This window comes from Hylaeus anthracinus, unplaced genomic scaffold (genome assembly GCF_026225885.1).
Source record: "Hylaeus anthracinus isolate JK02 unplaced genomic scaffold, UHH_iyHylAnth1.0_haploid 12001, whole genome shotgun sequence".
Lineage (NCBI taxonomy): Eukaryota > Metazoa > Arthropoda > Insecta > Hymenoptera > Colletidae > Hylaeus > Hylaeus anthracinus.
In genome coordinates, this window is record NW_026534348.1 from 6,636,504 (window position 1) to 6,651,573 (window position 15,070).

A 15,070-nucleotide genomic window follows, 5' to 3' on the forward strand; every position below is an offset into this window, starting at 1 on the left:
GGTCGTTGACATTTATTACACATTTCCCTTGTCGATATACCATGCCAGTTTACTTGACGAGAACCTTCATTTCAATTGCAAACTCCGTTTTCTATTACAATCAATATAATACTGATCGAGTCATATACTTATTTAGTAAAGTGTAATTATGGTGAATTGTTATTGCCCTCATAATCTTCCATTCAAAAGAAAATTGCGGCTCTCGAATTGGAAAGGTGTTACTTTAGAGGTCATGCTCGCAATAAAACTATAAAAATGAACTCAAAATGTAAAGGGACAAAAAGGAAAGTGCCAACAACACGCGGTGTTCCCAGGCGGTCACCCATCCAAGTACTATCCGCGCCCAACGCATCTTAACTTCAGTGATCGGACGAGAACTGGTGTAGCATGCGTGGTATGGTCGTTGACATTTATTACACATTTCCCTTGTCGATATACCATGCCATTTTACTTGACGAGAATCTTCACTCCAATAGAAAATTCTATTTTCTATTGAACGAGTTTCTGTCGGAAAGATTGATTCACAATGTTGTTGTTGCCATTTATTAAACATTCCCTTTGTCGACACACCGTGCCATTTTATTTGGCGAGAACCGACGAGGAATGTTCTTGTTGCGATTAGCTTAGCATATGGTTGTAATGTAAAATACAATTTGTACATAAAAACATTACATTAAAACACATATATCTAAACATATATCTAAAGTTCACAAAAGAATTATTCAATCCTGTTTATCTGTCACAATCTTGCATATTATGTATCTCTGCTCGTTCTTTGGGATTTAATTATCACCAGTACGACACCCATGTCTCCATTTAGTAGGACCGCAATGGGACAAGCATGAACTATGGGATGGCTATCATTTTATCCCGTACATATATATCCCGTAGATATACGAATCAAAGCCAAAGCATGCTGCACGTTTCCCGGCGTGCAGGTGGGTGGATGTCATCGACCTGCATTGTGCTTGCGTTTGTGGCGCGTGGAATGGCGTTCGGCATTGCGCGTTTCGTGAGTTGTAGCGTCGCGCGTCGGCGTCGCGTACATGCACGTGTCCGCTCGCATGACACCAGTGCCGCAACTACTAGTCGTGGAACTATTCGAATGGGTAATTAATTAACATAACAATTACGTTAAAATTACTAACTATTTGCGTTAATTTTTTAACGAGACATTTGTTTTATTATTTAACGAATTATTACGTGTTAATATATAACATCAAAAAAATGTAGATTTAACACATTTCTTACGTTTACTTAAACACTATAAGTTCGTTAATCTTACACAAAAAGGAATGATTAAAGTATCAGCTTTTGTATTAATCCATTCAATATAGAGCTTGTATTATCGATTGATACGAGCATCGTATGTTACATTAACACAAAAATATTAGTGGACCGTGTGATTTGTTTTGCATTTAACGCAACATTTTCAACGATATACTTAGCTCCTTAATTTACCAAGAGTGCAAAATTTTAATTACGGCTCTGCAGCGGTACAGACGAAAGATCACCGACCACGTCGAGATCGAGGTAAATGTCCGTTGTATACTACGTTGCATGAGTACGGCAAACATGCTCGAAACTCTCTGACGCAACCAACGAGAGAAATATTTGGCACGCGACATAGGAACCTCTGCGCTCCGCGTGCCGTCACCACCACACGGAGATAACGGAATGGGTACATGGATGGAGCAGGGACACAACTCACTAGAGACATTATTTGCGTCGAAAACCTAGAGAAATGAAGGCCACGGACGTCTTTGTCGTTGCGGTGATACGACCAGAACGAAATGCGCAACAAAATCAAGGACAACGTCAAAAAATTGTCTGCTTATAACATCAGCTAGAATACGAACATTTTTACATAGGGTAAGTCGAAAAATTATTGGCACATGCAGCGACGCTACAAAAAATAACAAAAATAATAAAAGATTTTTTGACAATTTTTATGTAACACCGAACCTACCCGTATTTTATTTATACGTCATTTCTATCACGATTGATAAACCCCATTTCTTATAATTCCATTTTTTAGACCTGAATGTAAAAGTATTTTAATTGGTAGTAAGTTAAATAACACATAAAAATGTTTACTGAATAACAAAACAAATTTACTTCTTTTTAATTTCTTGTAAACGCGAAATGAAAATAATTAAAGATAGTTTCATAGTACCTTGAGTTTAAAAGAAAAAATAATAGGTATTCATATCATTCGCATACTTCGCACTTATTGGAAACCACTATAACTTTTGTGTAGCATTTTTATAATTACAAAAATAAACAAGTGAAAGAAAAGTAATATCTATCGAAAACCAAATTATAAGTACGAAATATATCATTATATTTGTTCGTTTTGTATTTGTAGTTCACTTTATTTTACGTTGAAATAAATTAATTTAAATGACTGCTTAAACTATCGGAGTATTATGTTTTGATCTGCTTTCAATTTACACGATATTGTTTTTTTAAACGGCTAACTCGAACTCAATAAACAGAGACAGTCAAGAAAGGTATCGCAAAACAACTGATAAGTTGACAGGAACAGGTAATTTCTTAACGCTGTATTAGAAAGATAACATTTAAATGAATTACTCTACGTATCTTTAAGAATCCATCATCTATAAACGAAAAAAAAAGAATAATTACGCAGTAAGCTTTCCATTTATTTTCAAAACAATTAAACTATTAAATGGCTCTTTGGTTGTTAAGAAATATTAAAAATTCTACAATTCAAACGTCGATTTCCATTCTACGAGAAATGGATAAATAGTAGTTGCTGCTGTTTTGGTCGTTATCTGAAATGAAACTTTTATTTGAAATGTTTATTTAGATAAGAAATTTGCTCTTCGTTGGTTGCATCATCGAGACAAAAACTAACGATTTCATCGCCAAGAAATGACACGCGCCACAATTGACCTTCGCTGCGTCATCGCTAGCCATGATGCTCCCTTTACGAGATAAGTTTAGGGGCTAAAGGAAATCACGTTGACCACCGATTGTTGATTATCGTCTATGATGTAAACTGTTGCCAGTCGACAACAAGATCGCTGAATTCTTTCGGGCTTTAATCTAATCGGAGAGACAACCGCTCGCTGCTTGGCATGTGCGACAGCTTCGAGTTTATCGCAGAGTTGGGTCATTTCCATGTCAAGTCAGATTCTGGAGTATGTGTTTGAATCTCACTGAAATTTAGATATCCTCTGGCTTTGTTGATAATTAACCCTTTGCACTCGAGGCCCTTTTTTCTGATATCTATCAGCAACTCGAGATGCTTTCTTAGCATTCTATTGTCACGAATGCTAAGGTTAGATTTACTTCGAAAATGAGATCTCTAATTTGAGATTCGAAAATCAGGTCACCTTTGCTTATTGACACTTCGAGTTCCAAAGAAATTAAATCTAAAGGAAACCTAGTGGTGACTGAGAGTCATCCCTCGAGTGCAAAGGGTTAACACGTTCGTCACCAAGCATTAATCACAAATATAGAATATTGTCATTTTTTCTATAACAGATTGAAATAATTGCCAAATAGTCGAAGATACTTCGTGGAATTCCAAATAATATTTTACAAAATTGTGTTTAAGTGGAATTACGCATTGTCGTCAGCCAGTAAGGCACTTTTTTAAAGGGATACGATAAAACCAAAACAACTCGTATAGTATTGTAGAAGCGAGCGGACTTGGTGTAACTTTCAGTGCACTTATTAAGAATTGAATAGAAATGTATTGAAATGTATTTTTAGAGGGGTTAAGTTAAATTTTTCAAGTAAAATATCATTTCAATGTTAGCTAATGTTAGCAATGTTACAAAATTAAGTCATTACGTTAGAAAAAAAAAATACAGTGTGTTTAAAAAATGTTGTAACACCTTGAAAGGGGTAGTTGGGGAGGTGATTTGGAACAACTTTTCCCTTAGCGAAAATGTTGTCCGAGGCTTCGTTGAGGAGATATTAACGGAAAACACTGACCAATCGGAGCGCGCGTATATCGGTGGACCGCCCGCGGTAGGCGTGGCTACGCGCTAGGCGGCCGCGCCAATGGCCTTCGACGCACGTTGAGACACATGTTCGCGTACAAGCGCGGCCGCTTAGCTCGTAGCCTTCGTTAGCGCGACCGCCCCATCGGTACCCGCGCGCTCTGATTGGTCGACGTTTTCCGTTAATATCTCCTCAACGAAGCCTCGGACAACATTTTCGCTAAGGAAAAAGTTGTTTCAAATCACCTCCTGAACCACCCCTTTCAAGGTGTTGCAACATTTTTGGGACACCCTGTATATATGAGCCCTTCTATATCATTTAAATAGTTTTTGTCAAATATTTATCGTATCATCACAATTGAATGAGATATTCAGGACACCTGGTCTATGTGGGGTGTAATACATACTGTATGTTTATGTACGATATGAAGGAAAGACCAACTATTTTCTTCAGATTATAACGAAAATAAATAACAAAGTCGATCACAAATAATAATGGCATTTTGTATGAAAAATTATGTAAATAGATTTCACATACAGCAAACACTTGTATAGCGATTAAATGAAAACGCGTTGTACGATACTTTTTTCGCACGGCATACATAATCTAAAGTGACGCATCATTCGAGTTGCACGTAAAATATTTGTTTGTGTCATCTCAATAGGAAAATGGATTCAGTGAGCCTGGTTCGGTTGTGATACCCTGTATACGTAATATATTGCGATAAAGACGACGAGAAGAACTTTGAAAATTTGAACTGGCGTTAACGATGGCTCACCTGTGCGGTGTCCGACATCTTTATGAAATTAGACGACTAGAGATACGATTGCGTTGCGGCACCAATGGTTTCCAACTACTCCACTTCCACTTGGCGGGAGAATGCTTCGTGAAAAAATAGCTCCGTCATAGCCGGCGTCATAGACATTGTAGGTTGAGTCAGACCAAACATCGCGATCGCGTTCGTTAGTGACTTACGCAAGATAAGCCATTCATCGATTGGCGCGCGCCGGTTACGAGAATAGCAACAAATTCCACGGGAATGGAAAACGCGAGGCACCGCGTCGTACAGTGGTGTCTGTTCTCGAATGACTGGCCGAAATGTAAGTTTTAGAAGTAACCAGCAGCCTTTTGCTAGGCATGGCGGACGGGGAAAGGGAGAGAAGGTAGAATAGAGAGGGGGGAATGGGAAGGGAATGCATTTCTTCCCAGGCCTGCTGGCGGACTCATCGGTAAGGTTACATACAGACCCTTAACGCAAACGTCGGCGCATTCAAAGGTCGGTCGAGGATCCCAAGGGTCTTCGAACTGAAATGGTGGAGGGTTTCCCGAAGTTTGTTGCGTGGGTAGAACGGGAAGTAAAACTTAACGCGTTACGTGCCGGCTGGGGCGTGCACACGCTTCACGATGAAGTTTTCGTTAAAAGGGGCATTTCACTGTGAACGCACAAGAAAATAGCATATTTTCAATCATTTTTTTCTCAGGAACTATCGCATAAAATCGAATGAATAAATAAATTTTTTTTTGGTAAAAAACATTTGGTCGTTTATTTACAAAATAGTATGCATGTGTGCAAAAAAAAAAAAAAGAAAATCGAAAAAGTTTATTAAACTATGTCGTCACACCTACGGTCGGAACCTCCACTTATTTGTTTCATCGGAAATAAACAAAATGGCAGCGTTTCTTGTGAAAAGGAGAAAAAAAAAAACCACTTTTTTTGTACCATAAATCAGGTGAAATTGTAAGTAAAAATCAAAATATATTTCATGAGAAATAGAACAGCAATTAGTCGTTTGCAGTATGACATCGCTGATATTAAAAAATAATAAATATGTATTTATCGCAAATATAATTAATATCGGTATAATTCAATTTTTACGTTGTTCAAGTACCGGGTGTTACCGTATGTAATATCGGGCGTTTTCGGTTTTCGTGTTTTCGCGTACAAGTGCCATCGAGTTGCTGGTAGGTCAGCCACGAGAAGCTCCCAACTGCAAAGGGCTAAATATAACCAAAAACGTTAGTTGGGGCCATCATTTAGTTCCACACTGTATCCAATGAAATATAGAATCGTGGCGAACGACAACTCGAAGACGGAAAAAAACCACGTTCTGCGAAGCATCGAGTCGTGGAAGATTGACTCACTCGCATCTCGTAACCCAGATCCGATTTTATCTGCGCCGTGCAACGGTGCCACGGCAAAACAGAGCCGTGAGACGCAACATTTTCCATCCTGGGAAAACCCGAACCGTACGATCCAGCCACGGAAAAGCTATTCCTTGAACTGTATGGGTATTTTTCAATTCCATGAACCGAGGACCTTGACCGCTCCGGAAATTGCTTTGTTACAAAACACAGGGGTGAGATTTCAGGCACCGAATACCTACGCTACAGGAACGGCCAAGGTGACAAGCTTTCGAAGCTCTATTCACGAACGCAGTTTCGCGAGCAGCTGCATCAGATGTCCAAACAGGTGAAATTCAATATTTTAATCTATCGATGAAAAACCAATTCTCAAGGATGTGAAATCGGTGAAATTATTTTGACACCAGGTTTGCGGAACGCGGCCATATCGAAGCATTCCTATTTTTAACAAATTTTACAGAAACCATTTATATTTTTTGTCAACTACTCATGTTGACTCTTATCTGTGTGACCGATACAAATGGTTGGATATACCCGAAAATAATATAATACAAGAATATTGGTTATCGACAGACCTAAAAGAAAGTCAGTGACATGATTTTGTATTTAAACCACAATAATGTTTTTTATGTTAAAAATGAAGTGAAAATTGTCAGGTGAACTTTAGGGGTACTTAGCAGATATGATACATTAATCTTGATAAAAAAAAAAAGAATAATTTTATCATCCGGGAAATTTCATGAAGATAAAATTTGGCATTTACAGCTTGTTCTTTGGTCCCATAGTTTAGGAGATAATGAAAGATGAAAATAATTCACGGAGAAATGAATTTGTAGGTCATTTGACCGAATTCGCCGTTAATATTTACATTTAAAAATCTATCTCTACGTTACACCTAGTTAAATCCGTTCACCTGTTATGAAGTACCTAATTATACTTACATAAACGCTACAGTAATTATCGCACCTAGTGAATAGGAATAATATTTCACGGGGGTGAAACCGCGGGGAGCAGCCAAGCTAGTATCCAAATAAAAAGTCAATCATATATCCAAATTCGTTTTTGTCTAATCCTCCTAATTCATTTCGATGTCCTTAAAATCTCGGAAAAAAGTTACCATGAGAATAAAATTCGGTCCATCATCGTATCGGCGCCTTCATACAAAATAAGCGATATATTTAAGGTGTTCAAGTTAGATGAAATACCGTGCATATATAACAATATTATCTTGAAATCATATCTTGCTCGAAAAATTGAACCGAAACCTGAAATAACGTCTGCCGAAAATCGTAAACTTCTAATGACAGAAATATAGGAAATATACTAGTAAACGACATTTTCAATTTCTTAATCACTTTTATTACAAACAAATATTGATGCACATGTACGTCATCGAGCAGTTACATAACATGCCATGCGCGAAAAATTTGTAAAGAAGCAACAAATATGACTCACTGCTCGCGCAAAACTTGCTAAATTTGTAACGTAAGGTTACTTGTGTCAAGCTGAGTTGACATGAATGAACATTATTGGGTGATAAATTGTGTATAGTGAATTCTATCCTTATTATGCATGTAACGTTTAATTTATGCGTCTATACTATTCTTGAAGACGACTTAAAGAAGACTCGGAACGCAAAATGCATAATAAGAAGTACGTTCGGGAAAATAAGTTTTACTAATTAAACTTTTGCTTTTACTAGCTCACTTTATTCGTGAATAATTAAGAGTTCCAATTTCATTTTTAACAGTTCCGCAGTTCCTGATCAATTAAACTAACAGTAACTAATTAAACTAATAATAAAGAACTATTAGGTAATTTTTTGAACCATTTTAAACTATCTTTAGCATGCTGAAGTCTATCATAGAACTTTTTCGATTTTATCAGGACTCTTCTCAATCGAACAGTTCTTTAGTCTTTCAATGATCAGCGTTCACTTCAGTCTTTGTTCTTGTAGCGCGAGTTATACACGGTATCTCTATAATCCTAGAATTCTTTTTACATAATCAGGTATCATAATTACAACTTTTTAGTTTGTGTATAATAATAACTAAGAATCTAATTGAAAATATAAATTTTCAACATATATCAATTTCATGTAAAACATAAATTTTGTATAGAAATCCGAAAAAAATTCGTAAACTTTTGTTGTGAACTTTAAAAAATAGTCGAATATCAAATGGTTAATATAATATATATCATCGGAAATCGAAATCGGTCTAAAGGCACTTTCGACCCCCATAACCGGCTACATATACCATTTCTCTATTTTTCTTTGTTACTAAAAGTATCTTAAACAAAATTTGTACATCTCGATAAGATACGAAATTCTTCTTAAATATATTCTTTCGAAAAAAGAATATTTTCCCCCAGCACTTCACAAACGAAATTATTTACTCGGAATAATTTGTAATTTTGTACCAAATAACGTTTTGTAAAAACATTCTTGGTAGTTTCGTTGTGAAAATAGTTTTTTTTTTTTTTTTTTTTGCACAACCATTCTGATTTAAACGAAACAGCCTGTATATTTCTAAATATAAACAACGATGTGTGGTCCTGTCACTTGGTCGCACCGTAACCGAGGGAAACGATGTCAACGACAGGCAAGGTGTCCATGAAAATAGCAAACGAGATATGACGTATGCAGGTCGAAATCGAACGAGTTTTTTTCACGTGCAAATCATTGACTGCATGCCTGCAGTTCACTCGTATGTTGTAGAGTGCCGTGACAATGACTGTCGTAAGCAAGGTCGAACCGTGTATAAGAGAAAGAGAGGGGAAGGAGGCCACGGCAAGGCCGTGCATTGCAGATGGAACAAGAAAAAGTAACAGATTGCTTCTTGACTATTGAATATTCCTCTTGACACGACGAGTTCGCTGAGAAACTATTTTTACCGCGGTGCGCGCGTCATTCCGTGAAAGTGTTATCGCGGGACAATTCCAACACGGGTTTCGTTAATAAATACAGGGTGTCTCGTTCTAATCTTTCCACGCGATTATCTCGCAAAATATTCATCGTTGGAAAGAAATGTTTAAACGAAACATGCTGTATCCGAAGGGGGACATTCGATGGTGTACACTGTTTTTTTTCTAGGTGGAGGCGCCTCCGAGATTTGAAGGTCACCTTTGTTTTTTTAAACGGAAACGTAGTTTTTTTTCACGCTAGACACATAGCTTATCTCAAGACGAATTCATCGGACCTGTATTATGTTGACCTTGAAACGTCATTCAAGTTCGTTTCCATGGCTTAAAGTTTTCTTGCGTATGTAATGTACTGGGTGTCCCAAAAGTCGGGGAGGAGCCGGAAATGGGAGGTAGCTGAGACGATTCTGAACAACAATTTCCTTTGCAAAAATGTTGTCCGAGGCTTCGTTGAGGAGATATTAACGGAAAACCTCGACCAATCGGAGCGCGCGTAGACCGTTGGAGCGGCCGCGGTAGCGAAGGCTACGCGCTAGGCGGCAGCGTCAATGTCCTTCGATGCACGTCGAGGTCACTTGTTCGCGTACAAGCGCGGCCGCCAGCGCGTAGCTTCGCTACCGCGGCCGCTCGAACGGTCTACGCGCGCTCTGATTGGTCGGGGTTTTCTCTTAATATCTCCTTAACGAAGCCCCATCCGACATTTTTGCAAAGGAAATTGTTGTTCAGAATCGTCTCAGCTACCCCCAATTTCCGGCTCCTCCCCGACTTTTGGGACACCCTGTATATCAAAATTCAAACGTGCCTTTGAATTTTACTTAAAAATTGGCACGAACTTGCTGGACAACCCAACCATCCGCAACGAAACTAATTTCAAATCGGACTCCTTATGAAATAACATTTCGGATGTTCCTCAAATCTAAATACAGTCTGTTGGATTTAATCCTTTGCACTCGAGAGGTGACTCTCAGTCACCATTAGGTTTCACGCAGCAAATCTATCAGCAATAATGTTTTTTTTTTTTTAGGTTTAATTTCTTTGGAACTCGAAATGTCAATAGAATGATTGTTGGTACGGTAAAGGTGACCTGATTCTCAAATCTCGATAGCATTCGTGGCAATAGAATGCTAAGAAGCATCTCGAGTTGCTGGTAGATACTTAAAAAAAAAAAAATGACCTCGAGCGCAAAGGCTTGATATTTCAAAAATCGTTGAAAATATGAGCAAATGGTTATTATGAATGTTACTTCGTATGATGAGGAAAGTGTTGTGATGTAAATAATTTTTTGTAAGTGCTATAGTAGGCAGGGATTTTAAAATTAAATTAACTTTTTTGAGGGACATACTGTACATATTTATTCATACGATGGAATTTTTAAAGAGGAATTCTACGACCCGTTACACAAGGTCATTCAATGTAGTAGTTCATGCATTTATGACTTCACAAGAAATCGAATCAACAGAAAAAATCAATGCGAATCGTTCACCTGGTTCAAATTCATAGTTTAATTACGTACGGTATAAGTGGTAATCGCGAGTTTTTATGATCTCAATAATTTATTATTTATTACATCGAATGACCTTATGCGACGTATCATTAAATTCGAAAAACTGCGAGAAGTAGTCACACGGTTGGTCGTGGACCGATTTTGTTAAAAATCGATTCAAATCTTGAGATGAGAATATAAAGCTTTGGTGTAAAGTTTCACTGGAATCCATTCTGTCGTTTAGACGGGGGAAAAAAGTAGAAGAACGGATGAGAGAAAGAGAGAAAAAGGAGACAAGAAAAGGAAAAAACGAAAGACAAATCCTACTACGACGTTTTTTTTTTTTTTTTTATGACACATTCCACTGGTGTCAAAAATCAAATTATCTATTCTTAGTGAATAAATTTACGAAAATACATCTTCTGATACATTAGCTTCTTTCGCAATTTTTCTTTGCACTGAAACCAAAATTTGAAGCCATACGAAGAACTGATCTTTTACGTCTAGCCTATAGAACTTCCTTTAGTTCTGTCTTCATATTCTTTTCTATAACTTGAATTGATTTTTCATTGATTTTATAAGAATAATTCCTTACGAAGTCATTCGAAAGTCAATATATTTACATCCTTGAATTTATCTTTTTGTTAGCTGAAAACTCACAATAATGAAAGAACCTCGTTCCATTGAAGAAGACATGACTTTGAAATAATTTTTGTCCAAGTGAAATAGCATAATTTCCGTTTAAATTGGAACTTGGTCGTAACATTCGTGTAGTTCGCAAAAATATCAGCTAAAACTGAATAGTTTTGTTTGACACGTTACGTTTTCAAGTAAAAATACATTATTATTTCCTTAGTCCAGTGTTCTCAGCTTGTCTTATAATTCAGCTCGCGAATGAAGAAGAAACCGATACCAAAGAAGAAAGCGTTTCGAAAGGCGAAGTACTGCGCCACGCGTCATGGCTATCAGACGTAAATATATTTGTTCGCGCGGGAGATAAATACAGACGATGTGCAGACGATCTTTCAAAACATTTGTTTCAACCGGTGGACAAATAAGCCGCTCGACGTTCATTCGTGACGCGAATCTTATCGATAATCAGCGAAACAAACTCGATAACGACGTTTTTTCGCAATCGCCGTGGATTTGCAGTCGCTGTTTATAAATTGGCGGACGACGTGTCATCCGAATTGACGCAAAACATCTGAATCGGAGATGAGTAGAAATCCTCTTCTGAACAACAATTTCAAGTAACGAATAAAAGATGGACATCGTTAGTTCGCGACTCGCTTAGTTTGCTGATTATCAACTATCGCATCGATTTCGTGAAAAAAAAGGGGAGATTATGATTTTCGTGACGTTGCGATTTTGTATAAAATATAACCGTGTTTTTATTGAATATAATTTATCAGAAAAACAGTTCATAAATTGTATTTATTCTAAATATGATGTTATCAGAAATTAAATGAATATAACTTCTAAACTAAATGTAATAAATAATTGCAGTTTGGAGCATAAATCATATAAAAAATTATTTATCCTCCACGGGAAGAAAGGTACCAGAGTAATGTATCTTTTACTGATTTACAATGAAAAGTTAATTCTCCCCAGTGCGTGCATTTTAATATCACCACTATGCATTCCAAACAATTATAGGTTAACAATTAACTCTAAGGAGTTGTTTTTGGATTTCTGAAGTATCCACGATACTTAGAACGATACGTAGAAAGTTCCACGAGTATCGGTCTGGGAGTCAACGTTAATAAAGTTTGTTGATCGGATTCGCGATCAGGAGACATCCCCACCACTGTTTACGTTTCTTCAGCACGAGGGATCGTCGACACGAGCGGATGCCAGCTGTGAAAACAAAACCAGTCTGGCCAAACTTCGTCCTATTGCATCAAATTCATTTTCCATTTTGACCATTTCAGTTTGACCACTTTATACAAAAATTCTCTATCCTTGCTTCGCATACTGATAATCGACAGCATACGAAAGCTTGGTATTTGGACGTATTTAGCCCCTTTACCGCCAAATATTCGATCTGTGCACTCCACTGACGCCGTTATGGCGACATATGTATACAGTGAGTAACTTTAATATTCGGACACTATGAGATTTTTACATTATCACATCATAACTTCGTTTCTAACAGAACAAGCAAAACAACATAATCAAATATTATATTAACGTATAGGTTTAGTAAACAATAGTATAAGTTTTATTTATATAACTTACTGTAGTTATTAAATAACACGATTTTAACAAAACATTGTCTGATTTTCGCGTTACTTTAATATTCGGACACTTTGTATTTTGAGGCTAATGCGTATAATTTTAGTTTTATTTCGTCAATATCTACAGGCAGAATTAAATGTGTGGTATCTAAAGTTTTTGGGGAATATTTCGGAGATTCAGAATCTGCGTCGAGAACGAAACTGATATTCGTATTCATCACGTCGAAACGGGTAGAATGACGTATGACAGATGCCAAAAGCTTTGGGGGGGTTAAACTGCGGTTCAGCAGAGAATTATCTTCTGGCCTGATGTTTGTGGCAACGAAACTTCGTTACACAGCTTCCTACACGAGAAACGTTAACAGAAAACCAAGAGTAGCCTGTTTCGCTTACGCATCGCTATGCGTGCAAGGTCGGTATTTCCGTCGAGAAATGAAATGTAATACAGGGTGTTCCAAACATAATGGAAGTCGTTGAAAGGAGTGGTTCGGGAGATGATTTGAAACAACTTTTTCCTTAGCGAAAATGTTGTACGAGGCTTCGTTGAGGCGATATTAACGGAAAACACTGACCAATCAGAGCCCGAGTATGCCGATGGAGTGCTCCCGGTAGCGTATGAGCGCGGCCGCTCAGCGCGTAGCCTACGCTCAACCAGCATACTCGCGCTCTGATTGGTCAGTGTTTTCCGTTGATATCTCCTCAACGGAGCCTCGGACAACATTTTCGCTAAGGAAAAAGTTGCTCCAAATCACCTCCACCCTGTATATACAAGGTGTCCAAAAAATGTTGTAACACCTTGAAAGAGGTGGTTTTGGAGGTGATTTGAAACAACTTTTTCCTTAGCGAAAATGTTGTCCGAGGCTTCGTTATGGAGATATTAACGGAAAACACTGACCAATCAGGGCGCGCGTATACCGTTGGAGCGGGCGTGGTAGCGAAGACTACGCGCTAAGCGGCCGCGCTAATACGCTACCGCGAGCGCTCCATCGGCATACTCGCGCTCTGATTGGTCAGTGTTTTCCGTTGACATCTCCTCAACGGAGCCTCGTACAACATTTTCGCTAAGATAAAAGTTGTTTCAAATCACCTCCCGAACCACCCATTTCAATGACCTCCAAGATTTTTGGGACACCCTGTAGAAGTATTGGTTTGTCTGGAAAGTCCATCCCGATCGTTGATAGGTGGTACAGGTCTGAATATATTGTAACGTTTGAAAAGAAATAACATGTGTACATCCCTTAAAAGGCGGAAAGGGTGTGGAACAAAGTGGTACTTACATAATTCAATAAACATATATCAAAATTCAAATGTGTCTTTGAATTTTTTGTTAAAAATTGCCACGAACTTTCTGGACAACCCAATACATACATATTATAGTTATATTATATGTACAAATGTGTCGTACTTACTTCGTCACTCGGAGATGAACATCATAATTTCCCGCTTATCCACCGTTTATTCTCGATCAGTCCCATCAAAACGTTGAGAACGGCTCGTGCGCCATGCCGCGACTGACTCTGCGTATATGTTGTATAGTCATAGATACGGTTTTGGCCGTGCCTTGCAAATAGAAGCATTACCAATGGCTAGTCGTAAATCGACGGAACGTCCGATTTCCACGCATTGCTTTTCCACGGAATTTCATGTGCCACTGGTTTCCAGGATTTACAAGAAGTTTATCTAATCGCTCCAGCGCTTCTGAACTACTCGACGCTTTATTACTTTCGACGCTGAACACTTGAGAAAACACTGTGGCTCACTCTTCACCCACTGACGTCTATCCGCGTGTTGCCTCGCTATGAAACGAGAATCGTCCAGTATTCTTCAAATAATTCACTCGATGTAGAATACTCGGTAGAATACTTTTCACAAAACCGAAACGTCGTCGCCTAGTGATTCAACGTTACGTCGTCGTTGTCACTGGTCAACGATCCTTCGCAGTTAACCGACGAAAGGCGACAGCAATCGTGAACCAAAACGACCGTAAAACGCGTATAAATTCACCGCGCGGTTGTTGGCGCACCACTGACGAACTGTGTATCGGTCATAAGCTAACGGTGCTTCGGCGCGCGCGAAGACTCGCGCAGTCGCGTGATCGTTTACACGACGCTGACGCCAACGGTTCGGCGACACTATTTACCGCCAGAATTAGCCAAAAGAAGCGTGTACGGCGCACTTAACCCTTTCCACTCGAAGCCATCTCGTCGTAAAATGTACAAATAGAAATAGCGTCGTATTGGGTTGTCCAGAAAGTTCGTGGCAATTTTTAAGAAAAATTCAAAGCCACATTTGAATCTTGATATATGTT

General features: G+C 38.3%; 1 protein-coding gene and 1 non-coding gene across 2 annotated transcripts in view; both read right to left on the bottom strand.

Annotated features, from left to right (window-relative positions):
• The window catches only part of LOC128891132 (uncharacterized), a 24,322-nt gene extending 9,546 nt beyond the window's left edge, over positions 1-14,776 (bottom strand). The window contains exon 1 of the mRNA XM_054150364.1: positions 14,172-14,776. The gene's annotated coding sequence lies outside the window, so the exon portion shown is untranslated. The remainder of the gene's footprint in view (positions 1-14,171) is intronic.
• Positions 290-408, bottom strand: LOC128891485 (5S ribosomal RNA). The gene has a single exon (XR_008460837.1). It is a non-coding gene; the product is annotated as a 5S ribosomal RNA (ribosomal RNA).
• Positions 14,777-15,070: the final 294 nt, after the last annotated feature.